Genomic DNA, 11,957 nt, shown 5'->3' on the forward strand with positions numbered 1-11,957 from the left:
ATCCCGCTGCATTAAAGCTGCAAACTGAGAAGAGTATAGTGCAGGAGACAAATTGGACAGGCATCAGAGGCCTTAGTTTAACGTACTTACCGGAGGAGTGGTGTTTTTGATGAGTGTTCAGAGCTAAAAACTTCTCCTTATCACACAGAAGTTGGTGTCTGCAGGGGGAGGCCTGGGGAGAGCAGTGCTGCCTGGAAAAGCAGCCAGCTGAGCCGGTATCTCTCCCGAACAACAGTGGGACATGCTGAGCTCAGGAAGCTGAGTGAAATCATGTCACTGACTAAATCAAGAGTCTACAGCTGTTGCAACATCCACAAACTTATTCCAAACACAAAACATGAGCTGAAAATGTGCTATTTCAAGACTATTTTTCTCCCCCCCCTGGCCTTTTACCACTTGAATGTGTGCAGAAGACATAGTCTGAGTATTAAATGTTTTTCTAACAAGAAAATAACAGAGACAGAAATAAATACCCTGGGATTCAGGGGGCCAGTGCACACACAGCAGCAGGAAACACTGCCAGGTTACTATAAGCATTCATGAAATGGTCTCTAATGTCTGACTGGAAAGCACTGCAATGTTCAGTGGGATGGACTGAAAGGCAGCCAAGGTGGCAAACAGCTCGGGTGCTTCCACACCAATAATTACCTTTATCAAACTTTAACTGGTGACGCCAAAACATCTTCAGCTTCCAGCCATGAAATGGGCAACAAACATGCAAGTTTGCTACTTCACGGTAACATATGTTTGGTCTCAGGAGGTTAAACGCTCATCTGTTTCCGAACTGTGTTAAAAATCTAAACAAAAACAAACCCACAACCTCTTTTTCCCTGTCCATGCTGCTGAAACATGTCAGCCTGCACACAAATTACGGCTTTGCAGGACTTGTTATCTGTCATATTTCTCATGACATAATGGCCCCTGTGTAGACCTGCAAGGTAAAACAGAGTTTTAAACACGTATAACAAAACTGAGCCTTCAATCAACGTGGGTTTGTTGACAGGAGGAAAAAGGCCTGGACACACAGATAACATTTGTGCTGAAGAGAAGTTCAAATTGCTGTGACACAGACAGCAAAGGGACAGAAATCTTGTTGCTTCCCAGAAACAAAGGTAAATACAGACTAGATTTTTAACTCCACTTTCAAACTCTGACTACAGACCCATAAAAACAATTACAGTGTAAATTATTCTGTGAAGACAGACAAACCTGAAGTGAAGAACAATCCTCTCACCTGATACTGATTAAAAGAAGGGGCTGTACAACACTTCTGATAGCCCACCACACCCTTAGTGACTTTATGGCACCAGCAGGTACTTTTGTCAATGTGGCTTTTCAACCTTAGCATTGAGAAACCCAGCAAATTAAATAAGCTAAATCTGCCAGTGATCCTATAGCACCTTTTTTTTCCCTCTTTATTAAAGCAGTCAGAAAGGCAAAAAAATCAAAACCAAACCCACAAATCTACCATTTCACTGCAGAGCTATAATGTATTAAATCATCTATATGAGTCAACAACATCATGCTGCTGGGAAAAAATGGAAAACCGTCCTGGGAAAAATAAACAAGTGTCATCTGTAGAACACATGGTGTAACACTCCCACTTGGCTGGGTGGTGGGAAGCAGGCGGCTCAGCTGTGGGCACCACCATCCCAGGAGGATGTGGACACAACAGGAAAAACCTGGAGAACAGGAACAAGGACACTGAGGGGTCTGGGGAAGGAGGTTATTAGAACAGGCTGAAGGCTTAGGGCTGTTTGTTCGAGGGGCACAGCCCTCTTTGTCTTGGTCTCTGGACACGTGAGGAGTGGTTGGGAGGAAGGGAAGAGTTCCCTCTGTGCCCCCAGGCCCTCGGACAGCATCAAGGTCACTGAGGAGCAGGAGTGTCAGAGACAAGACCAAGACAAGCACCCCTGCCATGACTTTTAGCATACCAGGGATTATAAATTTGAGCAATATGATTTGGCTGCTGTCTGACAAGTTCCCCCTGACCTTGCTGGCTGGTGCATTCCCTGTACACACACACAAGTGTTTGCTCTGAGCTGCCTCAGCCCACTGCCAAAGCAAGAGTGCTCAGCACTTCCTTCTGGTGCCCACCTGGCCCTTGGTTTCCAGCTGCTCCACTTTGATCTCCCTCCCTTCTGTGTTTCCTGGGAATGCCTCATTAGTGGTTGGCCCGTCTTTCTCCTGAGCCTTTTCCCCTGGGAAATGTGCTGGGTTCCCCTGGCTGACTCACAAACACTTCACCAGGAGCAGCTAAAGAAACAGGAGCAACCTGGTAGTTTCCACAGTCTGACCAGGTTTCACAAAAGATGTGCTGAAAATTAAACTAACAACTCAGTTAAAATAAGTGGGCAGAACTGAAGGGACTTTCTTTGTGCTTAGAAGTATAGCAGTGCTATTTTTAAAGAATTATATTTTCAGCTTATTTTTTTAAATGACAACATTGCATTCAAATGTTACTGTACAAAGTTAAAATGCTTCCAAGCACCAGTATTCACTCGAGGCACCACCATTCCCACCTGAAATTTTAGGGAAACAGAGGGAGAGAAAGAGAAAAATCTTTTTCAGAATTGTGTGTTGATAAACCCCAAAATAGAAACATTTTCCAAGCAAATTTTCTACGTGCAAGTATCCCAGTTTCCCAGCAACTCTGTTAGTGACATAATGTTGACTTGGTGGGAAAGCAGCTCTGGACAAGAAACTAAGAGCTTTCTTGGAGTCTATTCATAACCCTGCATTTGCATTTGATAAATTGCTTCTTTGTTACAGCAATTCCCCTTTAACGTGATGATTGATTATTCTTGTTTTACACAAAAAATATTTGGTTTAAAATGCTAACCTTTCAGCATTTTCAGTACCATTAGGTCAGAAGTTCTGTCAAAATGTTCCAAAACTTCCAAGAAGTTGCTTAGGTATTTTCCTCAATTAAAAACCATCTTACATAGGCTAAGTTTCTCTATATATTATATAAAACTGGCACTAACTTTTATAGCCTGGTTTTAATAGGTTTAAAACAAAATGTTTAATTATCTAGACCACTATTTAAAGCCAAAAGAGAGTGAGTTATAACATTGTTGTAGCCATAACAAGAAATAAAAAATTTTGTCTGGTGTTTTCAATTTATATTCCAAATATTTGTCAATTCCCAAAACTGCATTCACAATTTCTTGAAAGAAAGGCACAGGATCCAAGTTTCTTCTAATTTATGCAGTCGTAATTTTTTTTTGACATAATGGAGTTATTCATTCAGCGTGAGCAGGACCACACTCTGAGCAAGCTGGATCTTAAAAATACATATTCCAACCAAGCTGATGCCAAGAGGAGTGCTTCCTTAGGACTCTTTAGCAGAAATTCATCCAGGCAATTCCTCTGCCACAGCTTCATCAGCCTTCTTGGGATAGCAGTACGAGACTTCTCCAGGTCATTTCGAGCTAACCCAGCAAGTGAGGTGAGCAATGAGGCAGAGATTTAGTTCCTGCCACCACTCAAAAAAGAAGTTTTTATCATTGTACTTCTAGTGAGGGGCACAACACAGCCCAGCCCTAGGTATTTAATAAAGAGTGGCCTCCTGTCACCTCCTTTCCAGGCCCATCCAAGCAATACCTTGGGAACTGGGCACACAGCAATGAGCATCCACCTGCAGCTTGAGAAACACCCAGCCCACACATGCTCTGCTCCTCTGCATCCTCTGCTACTTCAAATTCAGCTTTTCCCCAAGCACTCTGTAAAATTTTTCTCCACTTAACCTCAAATTGCCTTTCTCCCCTGCTCACAACTGGAGCTGAAATGAAAAAAAATAAGCTTGGCTTGTCTTGGAGCGTCAAGAAATAAAACCAGCTTTGAAACAACTGCAGAACAGCAGAAATAGGTTTCAGTGGGACTTCTAATGTGCTGTGAATTACACTCGTGCTTAATTAAATTACCTTGCTGACTCAGAGCCTAAATTAATGGAATATACACTCTGTAGTGTTTCTTTGGCTTGGGTAATTAAAGAACGTAACAAAGTGAGGTTTTAGATCTAATGTAAATGGAAGTTTCAGTAATTAAGTATTTCTTCATTCCAGCACCTGGCATAGCTGTTTGGGATAGAGTAAATGTAGGAATAGGTGAACAAAATTCTTCACCTGCTTCCTCTGCTACAGAAACCAAATGGGGGAATTCTTAAGAACCAATCCTGCCTCATCCTGATCCATCTGTAAATATTTTCTTTCAAGCCAATAAATGCTTTTTTAGTCTCCTTTGTACCCCCTGGTTCTGGGTTCCATTTGTAGTCAACAACTGGAAGCATGAGCTATTTACTTATTTACTTTAAGCCCGGAAAAATGGGAGAGACTTTGAAAAGGCTGGTTTCTTCTTGAGAAGGGGATGAAATTTCACACTGGCTCTTATTGAAACCAGTTCCCACATCCCAGGCCCCTCCTCTCACTACCCCATCTCTCCCCCACCCACATAATCTGCCCATTTGTGCATCAAATCTGGTATAATAAATCCGACTCCCTAAAGACCGAGAACCCATTTCCACTCCGCTGCACAAGGGCAGCTCCACCCGGGGCTGTGAAATGGCACTAGGGCAGTGGAGGGTATGCTTTGCAGTATTAACTTGAATTAAACTGGGATTGAAACTAAAGCCCCCTGAACAGAGTTTCTTTTTGCAGCACCAATAAAATCTGCGTTCTTGGCAGTAGAGCCCAAAATCTGGCTGGTGCACTGAAAGCAGAAACCCTTCCCCTGGCTGGGGTCGCCCCTTTCCTTCTCAGGGCTGCCAAGAACCACAGGTCCCTCCTGGAGGGGAACACCCATCACAGCCTCTCCTGGTTTAGGGATACCAATTCATCCGCCTCTGTCCTCAGCTGATGGAAAAAAAATGTATCTTGACAGAAATGAGTGAATGGGGAAAAAAATACTGGTAAAGTCATGAATCTTTCAAGGTTTTTGTTTTGATGTATAAGCTTAAGTCTCCAAGAAACCTTTCTGCAAGTTTAGATGAAACTGTAAATGTGATAAACTAAGCTCTGTGCTTTGCTGGAATAACCAAAATCTATGGACCACACTCACTTTTACTGAAGGAGACTGAGTCAGTTCAGTAGGTTTCTATACCAAGTGGTTATTAATGTTTCCTTGTTGTCACCTGGATTTATTATCCACTGCATCCACGTAAATCTGAAATCCATCTTTGCGCAATGGCATCTGGTACATTATTTCTAGTGAGACACCACTGAGTCTCCCCATAAAGACCAGCTCCATAAAGCAGCCTCTGGTCTCCCACAGGACACAAAGAGGAATGAAACACCATTCAAAGGGAATCTGGAAACTCTACAGCAGCGAGTCATACAGGGGAAAAGCAAGTGATGATTTGAAGAGCCTCTCAAGTTTCCTGCAGCATGGCATCAGCCATCCTGCTGGGAGCTCCTTATTCCCCCAGATGCCCCATTACTCACGGTGCTATATTGTTATGGTCTTCTACAAGCAGCACTGGCAATGTCAGTAAATAAACTATGGAAGCCAAAATTAGTTTTCCTTCAAGATCTAGGAGGAGAAACATTGCCACCAAGGGATCGTTGTCTATTGTACCTTGCCTTTACAAGGATTTCATTGGGAAAAGCACAGATGTTGAAGAGAAAGGTAAAAAAACACAAAAAGGGGACTCCAGGGCTGTTTTATCTGGATTGCTATTCCTGGTATTCTGCTGTCAAGTCTCTCATCACTCTCTGGAAACTTTCTGGAATTAATAGAGTGATATAACACCTTCTGGTAAACTTGAAATCTCTTCAGCCTGCAAACAATTCTTAAGGGCCATACCTGCCTTGTTGCTTCCTGTCCCAAGGCAAACTTACTGAATACCCGGCCTTTCAATCACACTGATATCCCACGTGTCCAAAGCGCTGTCCTGGATTAGCCCTTAGTCTCCCAAACTAGCAAGTGAATCCACTCAGCTCCAGGAGAAACCCCTTTGTTCAAGTGACAAAACCAGGTTGGCAATCACCTTCCTAAATGACAAATGCCTTGTCTTTTCCTTAAAGGAAACACAACTTTTGTGTTACACACAGGAAAAGTGCACAACCTGTTACATCAATGGATTTTAATCTCAGACCTCTCAGTCCTCCTCTCCAAGAATACTAAACTTGACTACTTGTTATGAGTTTTACAAATTAGCATGGGTCACTGATCTGCCAAAGCCTTAATAAACTCCATTTATATGCATTATAAAATTCTTTCAGAGTCTTGCGGAAAAAATTACTTCTCCTGCAAAAAAGAAAGAAAAAAAAAGAAAATCTGTAAAATCCAACCTTTTTGTGAATTGTACTTGCCAGCTGCATGAGAGCCCACCAAGGATATTATTCTAACCACAAAAGTCATGCTCTTGGGAGATCAACCTCCTAGCAAAACTCAAATAAGAAAAATAAATCACTCCATCCCAAGTAGAAGTTGTAGATTTTGCTTTGAAATCCATTCCCCTGATCTGCCACGCTCATTTCTCTGAATAAGCTCCAGTCTGAATTCAGCTTTCTTGCAAGTCAAGGAGAAAAATGGCACAGTCACCCAGACAAACATTCCCCAAAGGCTCCCTTGTTGTGTGCAAGAGCATTAATAATGAGTTATCTCTACTAGAAGCATTTCAACATAACACACCCTAGTGTCTTACTGGTGGGTTTTGATTTGCTTTGTGTTCTTGCTTTGTTTTTATAGCCACATAACTCTCTGCATCATCTGACTGTGTGGGTCAATCCCATGCAGAAAAAAAATGAGAAATAATCTACTTCTCCACTGTTACAGCACATGCAGTACAGTGGAGGGTTAATTAACACCCACCTCGCCCTGCTTCCCTTGGAAAATGATTATGCTGGCTAATAAACCTCACAGTTATGAGGCTTTTATGAACTTACACACCCTGCAGTAATTTCAAGTGCATATGAGGTTTGCTCAGCTGTTTGAACACTTCTCACCTCAGTCACCCTTTCTCCCTGTGAACTCAGACCCCAGCAAAGCTTCACACCACTGCAAAGTAATTGTGTGATTGAAAGGGAAGGAGATTCCTGCACATTCATTCCTTCCATGACTAATTGGAGAGTTTGGAGATATTTTTCCTTTACTGCTAAATGAAACTGCTGCCAAAGGGTGAGAGCTAGGGAGCTGGGTGTTTGACATGCCCTGGATTTATTATCTGATCTCCAGGGGAGCCACTTAAACCTCCAGTGATTTCGTTCTACCAACTGTGAAACAGAAGTAACAATCACCACCTACCTTGAGGTGCCTTCAGCATTCCAGTGGAAATGCCATCTCAAGGCATGGCAAGTATTGGCTGAATCTGTTGAACTGTAGGATCAAGTTCTTTTTCCCAGCTTTTCATGGAAGTTCTTGCCCTTAGGAAAGCAAAGAATGCAGAGAATGTATCTCTTAACGTGAATGTGGAGGTTCCATGAGAACAACCTTGGTGCTACACGGCCTGGAGAAGCTTGGAGCAACTGTCTCCTTTCTCCAGGAATACCAATTTTTATATAAGACACTACAGTTGAACAAGAAGCAAAGAGGTTTTCTTCCTGCCAGCTGTAAAGAACCCACTCAATGCTACAGGGCAAATAAAAGAAATCAGTGAAGGAAGCAGGACACACTGTTTCTCTCTCAACACCAGATTTCTGTTGCACACCACAAAACACTCTGAGAGAGACTCTCTCAGGAACATCCCACCATCCAACTGGTCCCTAAACTAACGTCCATGAAGTTTGCTCGTAGATGACTGACTCAACATGCTGACAACTTCATTTCTTCTCATTAAAATACTTATAAGATAAACAAACTACATGTAATATTTTCCGAAACACTGCAAACAGACACTGCACCAATTTCAGCAGGGACATTGTAGAATAGCAAAAAGGTGAAAAGGCTTGAATAAATATTTCTAAACAAAAACAGAACTGATCCATACAACAGCTTCTCCATCTGCAAATTCCTGAGAAAACTGATTGAGAACATGGGTGCCCCAAGAACAACTGAGAGCTGCAAGGCATCATCCTGTGATTTTTCTGACTCTGGGGAAAGCAGATGCCAGAAACATTCTGTACTACAGCTAAAACTGGCAGGAAAAGAAAAGCCAAACTGCTTTCCTTGATTTTAATAAATGAAATAATGACTATTTTTTTCTTTCTGAAAGGAATTAAAGGAGGTTGAAAAAACAGAGGGAAGGATAAAACTTGCAATTTTTGATTTGGGAGATGTGCTTTCATGGTGGCCCATGACCCCAAAAAAGGAGAGAAAAATAGCATTTTTACCAACAAAATGATTTTTTTCTTAACCAACCCACACTTTGGCAAAATGTTTTAAGAGATTCTAAGTCATTGCAAACCCCAGTCACAGAAGGAAGCTTTGCACATCCATGTTCCAGTGCACACAAAAATTACACTGCAACCCTCAATATATTCTCAGAGTATTTGGCAACAATGCATTAAATATAACCGTGGCTGCACGTTGGCTCTTTCTTCCTGTATTCAGAGTTGGAAGACTTATGAAGTGGTGTCTTTCATCTTCACAAGTTTGTAGGAGACTTTTTTATTTAGAATACACATTGCAAGGTTTGCTGAGGGGAAAGTCAACAAACTGTGCCTGGCAGCTGGAACACAGAGCAGAGAAACGAGTTCCTGTTGGGACCAAGTCTACAGCTTCAGATTAGGCACCAGGAGAGCCCAGTGCTCAGACAGAGGAGCTTTGTTCTCATCCCAGAAAATCCCATCGCACCCTGGGAAGCTCCCACTCTCAGAAGGCTCATCACAGAGTTCTTACAGTTTTGTTTAGGGCTTCTTTTAGAGCTGGGAAGTTCCCAGTGACCTGAAGTGCTACAGCACTGCTGTCTCAGTGCTGAACTGCACTGTCTCCCACTGCTCAGGAGGAGCCCAGGCTGCCATGATTTACACAACTTTATTTACAGTGCACATCAGACAACAGTTTGTGTTGATAATGATCCCTATAAAAGCTTTTTATATGCACATAAAATAGATTAACTCCCCACACTGTGGGTTGCCTCGAACATTTCTTGACCTACAGCTACACTTCTCTGGCCTGGTGAAGAGCAAGTCAGCACAAAATAGAGGGGTCTCCCTAAAGGACAGACAAGTCCTTACTTACATCCTGCAAAATTAGTACCTTTGGGAGAAAGGATACTACAGTCAAAGTTCACAGTTCCAGCACATCAGTCAGTGTTGGGTCACAAGCTGGTATTGCTGCCCCCAGCTTTGCAGTCTCTCCTCTTTCTGCTTCCTAACTGGTTTTCCATTAGAGAAAGAGTTTATGACATCAGCCTGAAACAGTACAATGGGTGAAAATCATCCCTTTAATGAGGGCACAGAAAATTTGTATCAGACTATTCAGAAACTTCCACCATGAGAAACAGTTTAATCTACTGCTCTCGAGTGTGACTAAAACTGGAGGATCTGACCTAAAAAAACGATTATGTATTCTTCATGCTACACAAGCATGGCTGAATTTGCTTTATCTGACAACTTAGAGAAACACAAGGATGACAACATTCTCTTCTTCACATGGAAAGATGTCATCCTCATACCAGACTAGCTCTGTGTCCTCAGCTCTGCAGATCTGCAGTCCATGACTGGGATTCAGTCCTGATCAAGCTGTAAACTTAAACAAACCTGTAACCTTGGGAGGTAAGTCCATGAGGACAGTCCAGCCTCTTCCACACAAGATGTCTCTTCTCCAGCTCCTCGCCTCATTTGAAGTCCAACCTGAACACCAGATGAAGGCTAAGCTTTCAGAGCCAGAAGGAAGCAATTAAAAGATATATCTAGTACCTGAATGCTTCCAGGGGGAAAAAGGAAGGGTCTGTAGCAATTCCTCACCTCTTTAAGAAGGGGGATGTAGGCTTTGCCCAATAATAAAAGTTTAATGACAGTTATTTTATGTGCTGTCAGAGTGATCCCCACGTGGATCCTCTGCTGGACTAAAATTCAAGACATTTAGATGCACAACACTGACCTGCAAGGCACAGGTCAAAGTCATACTCGCTATCAGGTTTTTATAAGGGTTATGTAGCAGAGCATTGTGCAGGATGCAAACTTTTCAGAGAGGCAGGGAAGTTTTGGAAACCAAAAGCTCCTTGTGACAGCAGATGGGATCAACTTACAACATTACAGATCTCACAGTCAGCAGGGCTTGCGTGTGCCCTACAAGAGATCTAAAAGCAGATTTCAGTTGTTGCTACTGTACCAGCATGACACAAACACACCAAAGCAGAACTGGGTGTCCCCAGAGCAGCATCCCTGGAGGTCAGAGGATGCCAGGGAACGTGCTGCTCCTGCAGAATCCCAGCACAGGGCGTGCCAGGGACAGACAGTGTGTGGGAACAATGCCTGCAGCAAAGGGGTTTCCAACCAGAGCACCTTGGCTGGGCTGCAACAGGGTAATTTGGTACTTTCCCACACGGTCAGCCAGCTCTCCTGGCCAGCAGGAGACAGATGCAGCAGAAACATCTTTCTTTCAAAGGATTACTCCTGGCTCTGGAGGAGTTTGTAATTTCTGGCAGCCTTGGGATGGGCTGCGCAAAGGGAAAAGGAACCTCTTTGCTCCCTCTCCCACACTGTGTCCACCCAAGGCCCAGCCTTAACGTAGCTCTTAATAAAATAGCACAGATGTGCCCTGTAGGCACATAAAGACTAAGAGAAACAACAAAAAGGAGAAACAAGATGTTCCTGTGTGTTTCATAAATCGGTATATAAGCATAATGCAATCTACTATCCTAGATAGAAAATGAAATATCTCAAAAAGTATTGAATCCTTGGTGGATTTTCTCAGTGGATCGGCATGAAGCTATTTAGCCCAGATGTTTCCATAACTCTGATGCATTAGGAGCTGCACAGCATTGTGGCCAAGTGCTAACATAGTGAACTGTAATGTAAAACATGTAAAGATCCTGGCTTCCAGAGTGATTGGAAGTTTTCACTCTAACCACTCTGCTTCCTCATGTAGCTATATTTTCTTTACAATACCCACTTGTATTTCAAGGCACATGGAAGAAGAACCAAAACCTTCCCCTCTCCCCAATTAAAACCTAATTCTCTGGAAGAAAACACAGGGGCCAACTCGAGACTGACGTGGAGTTTTTCAGAACTGGAAATCTCACCTCTGAGCAGCAAATCTCATTCTACAGGCAAGTGCAGGGCCAACAAGGCACAGCTGGGCACCACATGAGCAGGTGAAGAAGTGATGGTGAGATTTTTGATGACAACTTGGTGTCCAAAAGACAGAGTGTCTCACTGAGAGGCTCTGGTTTGCATCTGTAATGGATTTAGGGATTTGTAGAGGTAGTTTTAAAGATATCTAAGCAGGTGCAATGTGTTTGTTGGAATGGCCTGACCAAGGGAAGAAGCAATAATGGGAATATGAAGCAGCACAAAAAAAGTAACAGCATGTGCAGAGAACGATATAAGATAAAGAGGGCAAAGAAATAAACTGGAAGTCTCTATAGGAGAATAATGCAATAGAATACCTTGCACTGAGAGTCCATTTGGAAAAATCTGTCACTATAATTAGTTACTCAGAAGAATTTAAAATATTTCAGAGTGATTTCTACTTGATCTCCCTGCCAGGATGAGAGCTGAGAGTTTTGTGATTCTTTGAGACCTCGACAGCCTAAAAAGACAAAACACAACCCTAAATTAATGAAAATTAACTCCTGCTACAGCTCTGAACCTGCAGTCACAACTCTGTGTTCACATAAACACTTGTAACACCCCAGACTCAGAGCCACAAGCTCAGGGGCTCAGCCAGGAGCTTTACTTTAAAATAGATATATATAGAGAGAGAGAGAGAGAGAAAGAGAGAGAGAGTTCTTTAATACCTTGAGAAAGCATCAAGAGAATAACCCACACACTTGTTCCCAAGAGGTACCTGTACTGATAATTTAGGGGAGGAAAAAAGGGAACTGGGCAACAGTTCAGAAGGGCACCACA

General features: G+C 42.7%; 2 long non-coding RNA genes across 2 annotated transcripts in view; both read right to left on the minus strand.

Moving 5' to 3' along the window:
• Positions 1–7,359, minus strand: part of LOC113954496 — a 36,672-nt gene extending 29,313 nt beyond the window's left edge. Inside the window, exons 1-4 of the long non-coding RNA XR_003530236.1 lie at positions 7,246–7,359; positions 2,098–2,256; positions 649–797; positions 91–258 (exon numbers count right to left, since the gene is read on the minus strand). This is a non-coding gene — a long non-coding RNA (uncharacterized LOC113954496). The remainder of the gene's footprint in view (positions 1–90; positions 259–648; positions 798–2,097; positions 2,257–7,245) is intronic.
• Positions 7,360–9,080: 1,721 nt separating this feature from the next.
• On the minus strand, positions 9,081–11,274 carry LOC113954498. The gene is made up of 3 exons (XR_003530241.1): positions 11,129–11,274; positions 9,642–9,734; positions 9,081–9,293 (listed from the first exon to the last, which is right to left on the minus strand). It is a non-coding gene; the product is annotated as an uncharacterized LOC113954498 (long non-coding RNA).
• Between the last annotated feature and the right edge of the window lie 683 nt (positions 11,275–11,957).

Source organism: Corapipo altera, unplaced genomic scaffold, assembly GCF_003945725.1.
Source record: "Corapipo altera isolate COAL_440 unplaced genomic scaffold, ASM394572v1 255, whole genome shotgun sequence".
Taxonomy (NCBI): domain Eukaryota; kingdom Metazoa; phylum Chordata; class Aves; order Passeriformes; family Pipridae; genus Corapipo; species Corapipo altera.